We start from the raw sequence: 13,069 nt of genomic DNA, 5'->3' as shown, positions 1-13,069 counted from the left end.
GGAAGAAAAGCTATGACAAACCTAGATAGAGTTTGGTTACTGTTAAAAAACAGACATTACTTTACTGATGAAGGTCCATCTAGTCAAAGGTATGGTTTTTCCAGTAGTCATAGATGGATGAGAGAGTTGGACCGTAAAGAAAGCTGAGAGCCAAAGAACTGATGCTTCTGAACTGTGGTGTTGGAGAAGACTCTTGAGAGTCCCTTGGACCGCAAGGAGATCAAACCATTCAATCCTAAAGCAAATCAGTCCTGAATATTCATTGGAAAGACTGATGCTGATGCTGAAACTCCAATACTTTGGCCATCTGATGGGAAGATCTGACTCATTTGAAAAGACCCTGATGCTGGGAAAGATTGAAGGTGGGAGGAGAAGGGGGCGACAGAGGATGAGATGGTTGGATGGCATCACTGACTCGATGGACATAAGTTTGAGCAAGCTCTGGGAGTTGGTGATGGACAGGGAAGCCTGGCGTGCTGCAGTCCATGGGGTTGGAAATAGTAGGACACTACTGAGTGACTGAACTGAACTGACTGAGATCCGTTAGCTGGCCCTAGGACCATAACAACAGGTTTCAGTGGTGTTGCAAGATGTTCATAGCTATTTGGAAAACCAAATGTGATGTAAAGAAGAGAAGACAGAAGAAAACTCATCTGGGTGTAAGAGTAGAGAACCAGTTGCAATGGGGGACTTTTAATTTAACCCCACTCTGCACACATTTGGAGATTGCTCATTGGTGAAGACAGGGTGAGACTAGCAGAGACAACATTGAAAGGCTGTGTAGACACTTGATGCACTTGTTGTGGGTCATGAAGTCGTGTCTGACTCTTTGCGACCCCATGGGCTGCAGCATGCCAGGTTCGTGAAGACCCACTTGTTGTGGGTCATGAAGTCGTGTCCAACTCTTTGTGACCCCATGGACTGCAGCACGCCAGGTTCGTGAAGACCCACTTGTTGTGGGTCATGAAGTCGTGTCCGACTCTTTGCGACCCCATGGGCTGCAGCACGCCAGGTTCGTGAAGACCCACTTGTTGTGGTTCATGAAGTCGTGTCCGACTCTTTGTGACCCCATGGGCTGCAGCACACCAGGTTCGTGAAGACCCACTTGTTGTGGGTCATGAAGTCGTGTCCGACTCTTTGCGACCCCATGGACTGCAGCATGCCAGGTTCCCCTATCCTTAACTATCTCCTGGAGTTTGCGTGAACTCATGTCCATTGACTCGGTGGTGTTACCCAGTTATATCATCCTCTACTGGCCCCTTCTCCTCCTGCTGTCAATGTTTCCCAGCATCAGGGTCTTTTCCAATGAATTGGCTCTCGCATCAGGTGGCTGAAGTATTGGAGCTTCAGCTGGAGTGGACTCTAATTCCTTTCTAATGAGCCTTCCTGCAGCTCCTGGATATTTCCAAGAGCACTTGGATAGTTTTGGACTAGAGCAAAATGTCCAGCAGCACATGGGACCTAGGGATTTTCTTCACAGAAAAAACAATGTATTTAAATTAATGTCATAGTTTTTGAGGTTGACTTGGAAGAGAATGCCCAATTGTTAAATAATGAGGGGAAATTAGGAATGTTTTATTTCTTGAGGTAATAATTCTCTATGTTAATACTATAATATTGGAAAAATAAATGGTAACCCACTTTAGTATTCTTGCCCGGAAAGTCCCACAGACAGAAGAGCCTGGTGTGCTATGGCCCATGGAGTCACGAAAGAACTGAACACAACTTAGTGACTAAACAAGACTATAGTATAATTGATATTATCATGGTATCAAAAACTATGTCATTTCTAAGGGCTGGTACCATATGTGACTACTGCTTTTGGGTATGAATAGAAATCCTTAAGTATATTTCGCTCTAGTTCTCTTTCACAAAGTGAAAAACTGAGGTTTTCATAGTAGTTTTTGTACACTGGTGTTGGAATCACACAAAACTGTTCTCACATAAGTGTTTCCAACTCAATTTCTCTTTTCAGAAAAGGTCTGATACTTCCATTCTTGAATGGCAGTGAGAGAAAGCTGATGGACCTTATCACTGGTGAAACATCCATTTAACTGGTGAAAATTATGAAAAAAGTATTAGAATATCTGGGGATTGTCTTAAGGGCATACAGCAAAATAGAGACACACTTAAGAAAATCTACATGTCAGTAATAACAGAGGGATTCTGTTGCATTTGAGCCATGACCCTCTCTTATCTTCCTTTCCAGCTATACTCCATGTGTTTATGACCAAGAAAATGGATATAACTTTTCCTTCTGGGATCCCAGTCTAGAGCTACATTTTCTTGCTGAAAGTGGTGAACCAACTACCGATCTCATTCTGTGCAACTTCAATATGTCGAAACTATATTTCAGGAAGGTGCAGCCAATTGGACTGGAGAATCCTTCCTCCAACAATCCTCAACTTGTAGGATATAAACCCCAACTTAGATATAGAGCATCAAGAATACTGGGCTCTCACCCCTTACCCAGGTTGAGTGCTAGGATAGGCAAACCAGGAGACTGGGGCTCCTATTACTCAAGTCATATATGAGCAAGTTTACTCTGGAAGAGGGGGACCACTGCCTCTCTCATCAACCCCAGTGCAGTCATCCAAAGACTCTGCGAAGGAGGGTAAGAAGGCCATAAGAAAGGAAGAGTGCTCTATAAGCATTCTTCAAATGCAATGACTTCACTTTCATTTGGAACAGATTATGGCAAGGTTCATGCCTAAAGCTTTTGTTGAAAACAGTGCAGGTCTTGGAGGTGAACTATTAAGCCAACAGTTGCAACAGGAAAAAGAGTCAACCATCTAAAGTTTAACGGAAGGAAAAGGGGAAGAAGTGGTCAAGAAAAACCCTCTGAGGGTATGTAAAAGCATCAAGCACCCTGTCTTTCCATGGACTTCATGTTTCATTGGTTTGGGTTGTGGAGTAATTTCTGTCACAGGACATCATTGAGACAGCTACAGGACTCCTAGCAGTTATCTGAACCTAACAGCTTAGTGTGATACCAGTGGAGGAAGATGAGCCAGAAGCTTGGCTAGGAAATCAGGGAAAGAGACACTCAAGAGGGGTCAGTTAAAACCACAGCTATCCGTGGGGTAAGAAAGAGTCATCCTATATCCCTAAATGCATATTCTGCAGAGAAACATCAGGAACTGAAGGCTGGGAGAGGAAGGCATTACTGAATTAGTCTAGCCATCCTCTAGACAAACAAACAGGAAGAAAACAAACCTCAGCTCCATCAGCAAGGCTCAGGGAAGGATCTGTACCCACCGCTGCTGCAACAGGTTATACACTATGTCTAATTTTCAGCAACAGAAACGTTTCACATGTTTCTGAAACAGTAAAATATAATCTATACATACAGGGAAAAATTTTTAAAAACTTACAATATAGGCTGACATGAGAGGGCCCAGATGTTGGACTTAGGAGGCAAAGACTTTATTAAGGCTATCATAAATATGTTCAAAGAATTAAAGGAAAAGTGATTTTTAAATAAGAATGTTATATTGATATGTCTCATTAAATAGAATCATACAAAACAAAATCACAAAGAAATACCCCTTTGCACTCACTGTGATGGGTATGATGGAAAAGACAGATGGTATCATGTGTTGATGAGGATACAGAGAAATATTAAGACTCATAATTTAATTGTGGAAATGCAAGGTAGTGAAGCCACTAAATAAAATATTTATGCAGATTCTCAAAATCTTAATCATAGAGTTAACATATAATCCATAAATTCTGTTTCTAGATATTTATCCAAGAGAGATGGCAATATAGATACACAAGAAACTTGAACTTAAATGTAGGTAGGGAGTGGCAGAAGATGAGATGGATGGATAGCATCACCACCTCAATGGACACGAGTTTGAGTAAATTCCAAGACATAGTGAAGGACAGGAAAGCCTGGCTCACTACAGTCCATAGGGTGGCAAAGAGTCGGACACCACTTAGAGAATGAACAATGACAAAGCAGAACAGTACTGCTAGAGTATCCAAAAGGTGCAATCAATCCTTGTGCCTATCAGCTGGTGAGCGGATGAACACAGCTGGCACACAATGGAATTTCGTTTGCCGGTAAGAAGAATTAAGTCCTGATACCTGCTACCATATGGATGAAACTTGGAAATATAATGTTAAGTGAAAGAAATTACATTTTGCTGATAGTTACCAATGTTGTGAACAAACCAAAAATCACTGACTCTTACACTTTAAATGAATGACTTCTATAATATATGAATTATATCTCAATACAGCTATTTGGGAAACACCTGGGATTTTGTAAAATGTTGAGAGATGTGCTTTATGAATCAGACCAGTGCACAACTGCAAAGCCAAAAACCCAGCCTACGACCTGGGATAGAGCATTTTACAGATGTGAATTCACAATTATGCCGTATTTAAGTCTCCTCTACATTTCCTAGGACATTTGTCGTCTTATATCTTCTGGATGTCCTGAAGTCTACCCTCACTGGAACCTTCCTGACAGGAAATGTGTCAGAATTGTTCTGGTCCACTTACATTTCTCTAGTCATGGTGCTCAAGTGTGGTCTCCTAACAAACTTGGCAAAGATGAGATTTGCCAGCTCCTGACAGCTCCCTTGGGCTGTGAAGCATCTCAGCATGAATATAATGTTCTTTGGCCACGTGGTGGTCTGTCCAGTTAAAACATGAATTCAGTGAATCCAATCTGCTCTGCTGTCTGAAGAGAAGGTTTTCCATTGCCTGCCCTGCCTGGAGGGGGGTCCCTGGTTCTGCGGTTTTATAATGGTGGTGTTTGTCCAGTTTGTTCTATACCCACCTCCTCCACGAGCTGCCACTGAGCTTTGCTCTTGGAACTGCCCAGAAGTGTTGCTCCAATCCACAATTGCCTCTCATCTCTGATAGTTTCGGGTTAACCCCCTTGAGTATACAACATGTGGATCACGGAATGTGTCCTGATTAAAGACAACATTCAGGGAGAGGGATCTGGAGCACCAAGTAGCGAGTCTCCAACATTCCACGTTCCAAGAAGCACAGAACCAATATCACTGGGTGCACGGGTACATTATTGGAGATAAAATGTGTGCTGAGCCTTTGTGATATAAGTGAGTCATTGAATACATTATTCTCCATCAGCTTGGGTATATTGAAGAGTAAAGACTTAATCCAATTGTTAAACTTTTGAGATGAGTTTAGTAATTTTTCTGGAATTATGTTGTTGCAAGTTTTTATTTTTCCATTTTTTAATTTAAATTCTAAACTGACTTAGATATATTTATTTTCTGATTTTCTCAGAAATTCTACTGCTCATTTTCTCATGAAAATAATTCCATTGTCAGTGGCTGCTGACCACCTGGATTTCATGTCTCTCAATATTATTGTTTAATATATTTATATAATGAGCTATTATAATAGACTATTATCATGCAAGTAATTTATATGATAACAATAATTAGTTACTAATAATTTACAAATAACTACTTCAACCTTAACGCATTCCTAAAATCGTTCATCAGACCAGTTTCTGCAATACACAGTCTTCAGGACTTCTAGGAATTCACTCTGTGACACATTCTTAAACAGATTTCCCTGTCACAGACACAGTTGTAATAACCACTGATGAAATCCTGAAGAATGTTGATATATTGAAATGTGCTTTGAGAACCACATTTTTTATTTCAAACTTTATTGAAGATCTTTTCAAACTCTGTGTTAACCACAAAATTGGTGACAACTTGATGGATGTTGTGCCCTTATAAAAGTTTCTTTATGGAGTTATTAGAAATCCTCCCCTCTCGGTATGTCTTGAGCTGTTGTGGTTCTTACTCTAATGCAAAGAGTGATTCTGCGGGATGGGCAACTTTGTGATCAGATCTGGACTCAGCAAAGGTTGAATATGAAGCAGTAGCCATTAAAGTGAACTTTACCTCTTGTTTTAGTTAGAATTAACTCAGGCACTCTGCCGCTGTGAATTTACACCTGGCAGGTTTTAGGGGAGAGTGAGACACTTTGGGGGAGATCCATAAACATCTTTCATGCTGAATATAGAGTTATTAGTTTATCTTCACTTTTTCAGGTTCAAGCTCCAATACAGAAGTGAATTTTTGGCACAATTGCCAAAATCCTTCTGGGATTAGAAATCTCCTCTAGGAGCTCTGTATATGCCCGAAGACTAGGAGTTTAGCAAAGCTGTACTGAGGAAAACAAAAACAAAAACAAAACAGTAAAAAAGGTGTGTTATAAGTCACGGATCACCCATCACCCTGGTGCTCCTGTGATTCCACAAACAAGCCCATCAGGGTCCTCTTTCTGCATTTATAATTAGGGAGCCCTTTTTTTTTTTTTTTTACATAGAATACTCTTTTGCACTTAAATTTTCATGTACATTTGTGTTGGAATGCTACATTTTTAGAGTCTACATTCTTGAGCAAATAAATGTAAAAACTGACACAATTTAAACTGTCTTGTTAAAATCTACTATCTGATGTTTCCATTGCACAAAGAAATACTGACCATAATCACCAAGCTGTATCACTTTGCTGACAAAAGCTATAGTTTTTCCAGTAGTCATGTATGGATATGAGAGTTGGTCCATAAAGAAGGCTGAGTGACAAAGAATTGATGCTTTTGAGCTGTGGCGCTGGAGAAGAATCTTGAGAGTCCCTTGTACAGCAAGGAGATCAAACCAGTCAGTCCTAAAGGAAGTCAACCTCGAATATTCATTGATACTGAAGCTGACACTCCGATACTTTGCCACCTGAGGTGAAGAACTGACTCTTGGAAAAGACCCTGATGCCGGGAAAGGCTGATGGTAAAAGGAGAAGGGGGAAGCAGAGGCTGAGATCATGAGGTAGCATCACCTACTCAATGAACGAGAATCTGAGCAAACTCTGGGAGGCAGTGAAGGACAGGGGGGCCTGGCGTGCTGCGGTCCATGGGGTCTCAAAGAGTCAGACATGACTTAGTGGCTGAGCAACGGCAGCACAGGTGCGTACACTGTGGAATGACTGACGGGCCTGTCTTCGTCCAGCAAGGACTGTGGGCACCTTCCTGAGCATCGCCCTACGAGCTGGGGTGTGCTGCATCCAGTCCTTCGTGAGCGCATTTACCAAAGGCGTCTGCTCATCAGACTGAGTGAGTATCCCAACAGCTTTCATATCGTTCATCAGATGAGCAGGTTAGCCGTCTAGTGTCACCTCTCCTCCACCACCACCAAACATCCGGGATTTCCCCTGAATGAGGAACTCTTCACGGACGTTTAGAACTACATTTGGCTGAATTGTCTCCAGGCCAAGGTATCGGCATGAGATGCTTCCAGCCTCAGAGGTCTCTATCAGGACCCTGGTCAAGAGCAAAGAGAGGTCTGTATAAGGCAAGAAGCATGTTCAATTGCTGGCAGACACGAAGCTTCTCACACAGCTAATCTTGTTGCTTATAGCAGATATAGTCATCCAGCCATTCATTTATTTTTATTTTAAATCATTGAAATATAGTTGATTTACGGTCTTGGGTTACTTTTGGTGTCCAGCAAGGTGAATATAGATTCCCTTTTATTATAGACTATTAAAAGATATTAACTATAGCTCCCTGTACTATACAGTAAGTCCTTGTTTATTTATTTTATATATATACTGTATATATTTAACCCCAAACTCCTAACTTATCTCTCCCCCTTTCCCTTTTGGGAAGCATGAGTTTGTTTTCTCTGTCTGTGGGGCTGATTTTGTTTTGTAGATAAGTTAATTTGTATAAAAACTAAAAATAAAGTTACTATGATCCAGCAGTCCCATTTATGGGCATATATCTGGAGAAAACTCTAATTCAAAAACATACATGCACTCTAATGTTTATTTACATATAGCCAAGATTATTTACAATTGTGAGGCTGTCGCGGCTAACAGGCAGCCTAGAGTAGTAGTAGGCCTGGTTTCCCGGGGTAACATAATTATCAGGCTACCTGGAGCCAGCCAATCAACATATGCCTAGCCAGAAGAAAGGGAACCTATCAAGGGAAAGCTAAAAGCCCCACGTAGGGCCAACAAAAATTACCTTGCAACTGTGTAGCCAATCCGCTTACGCCAACTACCCACTGTGTAACCAATCCGATTGCGCCAACTACCTGCTGCTTGTTTTGACCTAATAAATACCCGAGAGAACTGGGGCTCGGGGCCTTTCGTCCTCACCCACCTGGTGAGGGCGGGAGGCCCTGGCTCGAGTCAGTAATAAATTCCCCTATTGCGAGTTGCATTGTTTCGAGGAGTCTTCTTTCCTGACCGGGGACTCGGACTACGGGCAGAACAACAATAGCCAAGACATGGAAGCAACCTAAATGCCCATCAACAGAGGAGTGAATAAAGGTGATGTGGTACATATTTACAATGGAATATTACTCAGCCATAAAAAGGAATGAAATAACACCATTTTCAGCAACATGGCTGGACCTAGAGATTGTCATACTGAGAGAAGTAAGTCAGACAAAGAAGGACAAATATCATATGATATCAGTCATTCACGTATACACTCCTTCAACAGACACTTATGTGAAGTCTATTATACTTGGGTCACAGACACGATACTGGATGGCATACACCAGCCCTGATTTCTAGAAACCTGCAACCCACTGGGGAGAAACTCTACCGTCACACAAGTGATTTTTCAATGGCTGTTACAGCGCAGGCTACAGAAGAGTGTATACTGTATTATGAAATTGTTAACAGGGTCCCTAAGGAGGATTGGAAGCTCAGGATAACCTGTCTGAGGAAGTGTCGCTTACAAGGAGATTCGAGAGCCACACCAAGCTTGCTTTGCTCTTCAATTATAGCCAAGTCTTGGCCTCACAATTTACTGTTTGCTCACCTCTTTCACCTGCTTCTTACTCTCTGACCCCTGACTGAGGTGCCATGTGTGGGTACTGTGTTTGTCTTTACATCAGCCAAGGCTGCTCTGAAATCTCTGAGACAGTCATATGATTTTTAGAAATAACTGAATTACAGTTTTTTAATCAATGGAAACTATCAATGAAATGAAGCAAAAGTTAGAAAAGGAATTGGAATCATTAGTATAAAGTTGAAAACACTGGCAGAGCAAGCGATGAAAATGTAAAATATACTAGGACTTCCAGAGATAGAGAGAGAGAGAAAAATAACAAATGGAAAGAAAATAATAATAGAACAAAATGCCTAAGTTGACAAAAAGAAACTTTTGTTCTGTTTAAGAAGTAATTCTGATTACCATAAAATATTAGTGAGGAAATATATAAAACCTCGAGTCTGTCTTCCTTTTGTTTTTTAAACAAATAATTTATTGCAAAATAAAGGAGATTCAAATACTATCAGGCACATCATGTACTAAATCACTCAGTTGTGTCTGACTCTTTGTGACCCCATGGATTATACAGTCCATGGGATTCTCCAGGCCAGAATACTGGAGTGGGTAGCCTTTCCCTTCTCCAGGGGATCTTCCCAACCCAGGGATTGAAGCCAGGTCTCCCACATTGCAGGTGGATTATTTACCAGTTGAACCACCAGGGAAACCCATAGTGGAAACTAGAATTATCTAAATTATATGCAGTTTTTGTTAGAAAATAAATGTTTTTCAGCAATACCCCATTATGTGATGGCATTATTCAGTCTTCTCATGAGAGTTAAAAGAATTTTTGATATTTTAAGATATGCAAAGAATTAGAAAGTAGTATGTTCATGTTCTCTATCTGAACAAGTTCTTTTAGGAACTAGTCTAATGAAAAATGTGGAGTAAGGGGAGAGATTAAGATAAAGCAAGATCGAATGTGAAAGAAATGGTAATGAGAAAACAGTGTAACTGTGTAAAATATAACTCAGGAAAGAGAATGCAATTTGGGATTGTAATTCCAGTAATACGTACAGGTTCTTAAAAGTAATGATGCATCCTCAGAAATCTAAATCCCAAACTCTCAGAAAACCAAAGGCATTTTTAATATAACTGTGACAATGTGAGAAGAGCAAAGTACAAGCACCCTGGAAGCTTCATCTAAGTGGAGGGTAAGCGGACAAGAAGAACAACTCACTGTGAGAGCAGGGTGACTGGTTTTTATCCCTCATGAAAAAATATCAGCTGAGTGGTCACTCTTAGAGCAGTGGGCTATTCAGTGTCAGAGCAGAAGATCATAATGCTGTTTCCCAGTTCCTGTGTGGGGAAGGGGAGTAAGGATGGAGGAGAACTCAAAACCCACCAGAACAAAAAATGGGGAAAGGTTAGGAAAGAAAGAAACAATACGTGCAAAATTAGACTAAACAGACACAATAAAATGCAAATGTTATATCCTTATAAAATTATATATGATGTCATTTTGGATCTTAAAACTTAAGCTAAACTAGCAAAAATACAGGTGCTGTATTCCCAAAGAGGCTTTCCCTAGTAGCTCAGGCAGTAAAGCATCCGTCTGTAATGCAGGAGACCTGGGTTCAATCCCTGGGTGGGGAAGTTCCCCTGGAGAAGGGAATGGCAACCCACTCCAGGATTCTTGCCTGGAGAATCCCGTGGACAGAGGAGCCTGGCGGGGTCGCAAAGAGTCGGATGCAACTGAGCAACAAAACACGCAAATACCCACATTACCAAAGAAAGGGAGGATGAGAAGGAGGAAGAGGAGATGGGTGATGTGAAGGAGAGAAAAAGAGACTTGGAACAGTTGACAAAGAAAAGGTCAAACAGAGGAAAATACAGTGTCAGCATTAAGAGCAATCAAATCCTTAACAAAATCAAATCACTTTAAAGTCCAAATCTTTGAATGAGAAAAAAGATGACTATACAAATAAAAACATATAATAATGAAGGAATTATTATTTGTTATATAACAATGATTACTTATAATCACTATAATCAGTAATGAACAATTATATTCATAACATTCAGGAATAAAGCAAAGCTTATGTATATGTAACTACATATATGTGTATATATATATACACACACATATAATTTAGCAATAATGACTGCATAAAAATGTAACAGACTTCTTTAGTGAAAAATACAAAACAAAGTTAATAATTCATTGATATGTAGACAATACACCAGACTCAGTAAAAGACACATTAGTTAGTTGAAGATAGTTCAATGGAAAATTTTAAAATTAAAATTTAGAGATAAAAATTAAATAAAAGGCTAGAGAACATAAAAGAAATGTGGAGTACAAACAAGTATTAACCAACGTGTATATAAGTTCTCAGAGTGAAGAGAATGAAAAACAAACCTCATTTGAAAACAAAGAAACCTAAACAATTTCTAAATCATGTGAAAGATATCAACCCACAGAGTCAAGAAGTTCAGTGTAACCAAGCTGAATCAATAGAAAGCAAATCTCATTGAGGCATACAAAAGTCAAACATAAAATGTAGATAAAGAGATAATTTGAAAGCAACAGAAATATATATAAATTATTTATATATATAATATAATATTTATATTATATATTTATATTAATATTATATCATTATATAATTATACATATTTATATAAATGTATAATATATTATAAATATATTATATAAATAAAATAATATTTATATTATATAATAATATAAATGAATATAAAATATATAAATATTATATAAAATATATAAATATATATATGACAGTATCCTTCAAGAAAACACTAAGAATGACAGATAATTTCTGAGTAGAGATAATGGAATCCAGAAGATAGGAGGACAGCATTTTTAAAATAGTGAAGGCGAAGAAATGGAAAACAACCAAGCTATTATTCTATATCCGGCAGATTTCCCTCAAAACTCCAAGAGCCATGGAAATGTCTCAGAAAAACCACTGTGGCTGCATACCTGTGCTATTAGAAGTGCTAAAGGACGCTCCTCAGGCCGACGGCCAATCTCCAAACTGAAACACAGAGGCGGCCTGGGCATCCCCAGAAAGACGCCGATCCCTGGCCTGTTGGCTTGGCTGTGACACTGGCGTGATCATAACAAGGATGACAGGACAAGCCTGGAAAAGAGAGGCAACGTTGCCTCTTGTTCATAAGTTACTTATACTTGCAAAGCGAATTTATCTTGAATTAAAATCAGGGATATTTTTTAAAAGTATTCTTTAAACTTTTCCAGGTAGAAAACATAAAAAAAAAGAATGATAGAATTAAAAAGTTATTTCATAAGTGCTGTTTAAAGTGTTAATTGGACACAGTGCTGACAGATTGCTGATAAAATCCTTGAAAGAGAAAGTCACTCAGTCGTGTCTGACTCTTTGCGACCCCATGGGCTATAGGGGCCATGGAATTCTCCAGGACAGAATTCTGGAGTGGGTAGCCATTCCCTTCTCCAGGGGATCTTCCCAACCAGGGATCAAACCCAGGTCTCCCACATTGCAGGCGGATTCTTTACCAGCTGAGCCACAAGGGAAGCCCAAGAATACTGGAGTGGGTAGCCTATCCCTTCTCCAGCAGATTTTCCTGACCCAGGAATTGAACCAGGGTCTCCTGCATCGTAGATAGGTTCTTTTCCAGTTGAGCTATCAGGGAAGACTTTGAGTGAACAAACAACGGGAACCTTGCTGCTGTGACAAAATTGTGCCCCTGCACCATCAGCCCACCCCACGGCCAAACTCATAGGTGGCAGCCCTAGTCACCAATGTGTCTGTATTTGGAGACAGATCCTCGAAGGAAGTAATTAATGTTCAACGAGGGCTTATGGGGGGATCCCCTGGAGAAGGAGATGGCACCCCACTCCAGCATTCTTGCCTGGAAAATCACATGGACAGAGGAGCCTGAGGGCTGCAGTCCACAGGGTGGAAGAGCCGGACACAACAGAGCCACCAACCTACAGCAACAGAGGGTTTGCCAACGGGCCCCTGGTCTGATAGGACTGCTGTCCTTCTCAGAAGAGACCCCAGAGGCTCTCTGTCTCTTTCTGCCTTTCTCTTCACACCGAGGAAAGACCATGCCAGACACAGTGGGGGTGGGGGGTGCCATCTGCAAGCCAGGAAGAGCTCTCACCAGAAACCAATCAGCGAGAGCCTTGATCTTGGACTTCTAGCCCCCAGAACTGCGAGAAAAAGCAAGCTTCTGTGCTTTAGGTCGCTCGGTGCATGCTATTTGTTGTGCCAGCCTAAACAGA

This window comes from Muntiacus reevesi, chromosome 14 (genome assembly GCF_963930625.1).
Source record: "Muntiacus reevesi chromosome 14, mMunRee1.1, whole genome shotgun sequence".
NCBI classification, from domain to species: domain Eukaryota; kingdom Metazoa; phylum Chordata; class Mammalia; order Artiodactyla; family Cervidae; genus Muntiacus; species Muntiacus reevesi.
This window is presented reverse-complemented; position numbering follows the sequence as displayed.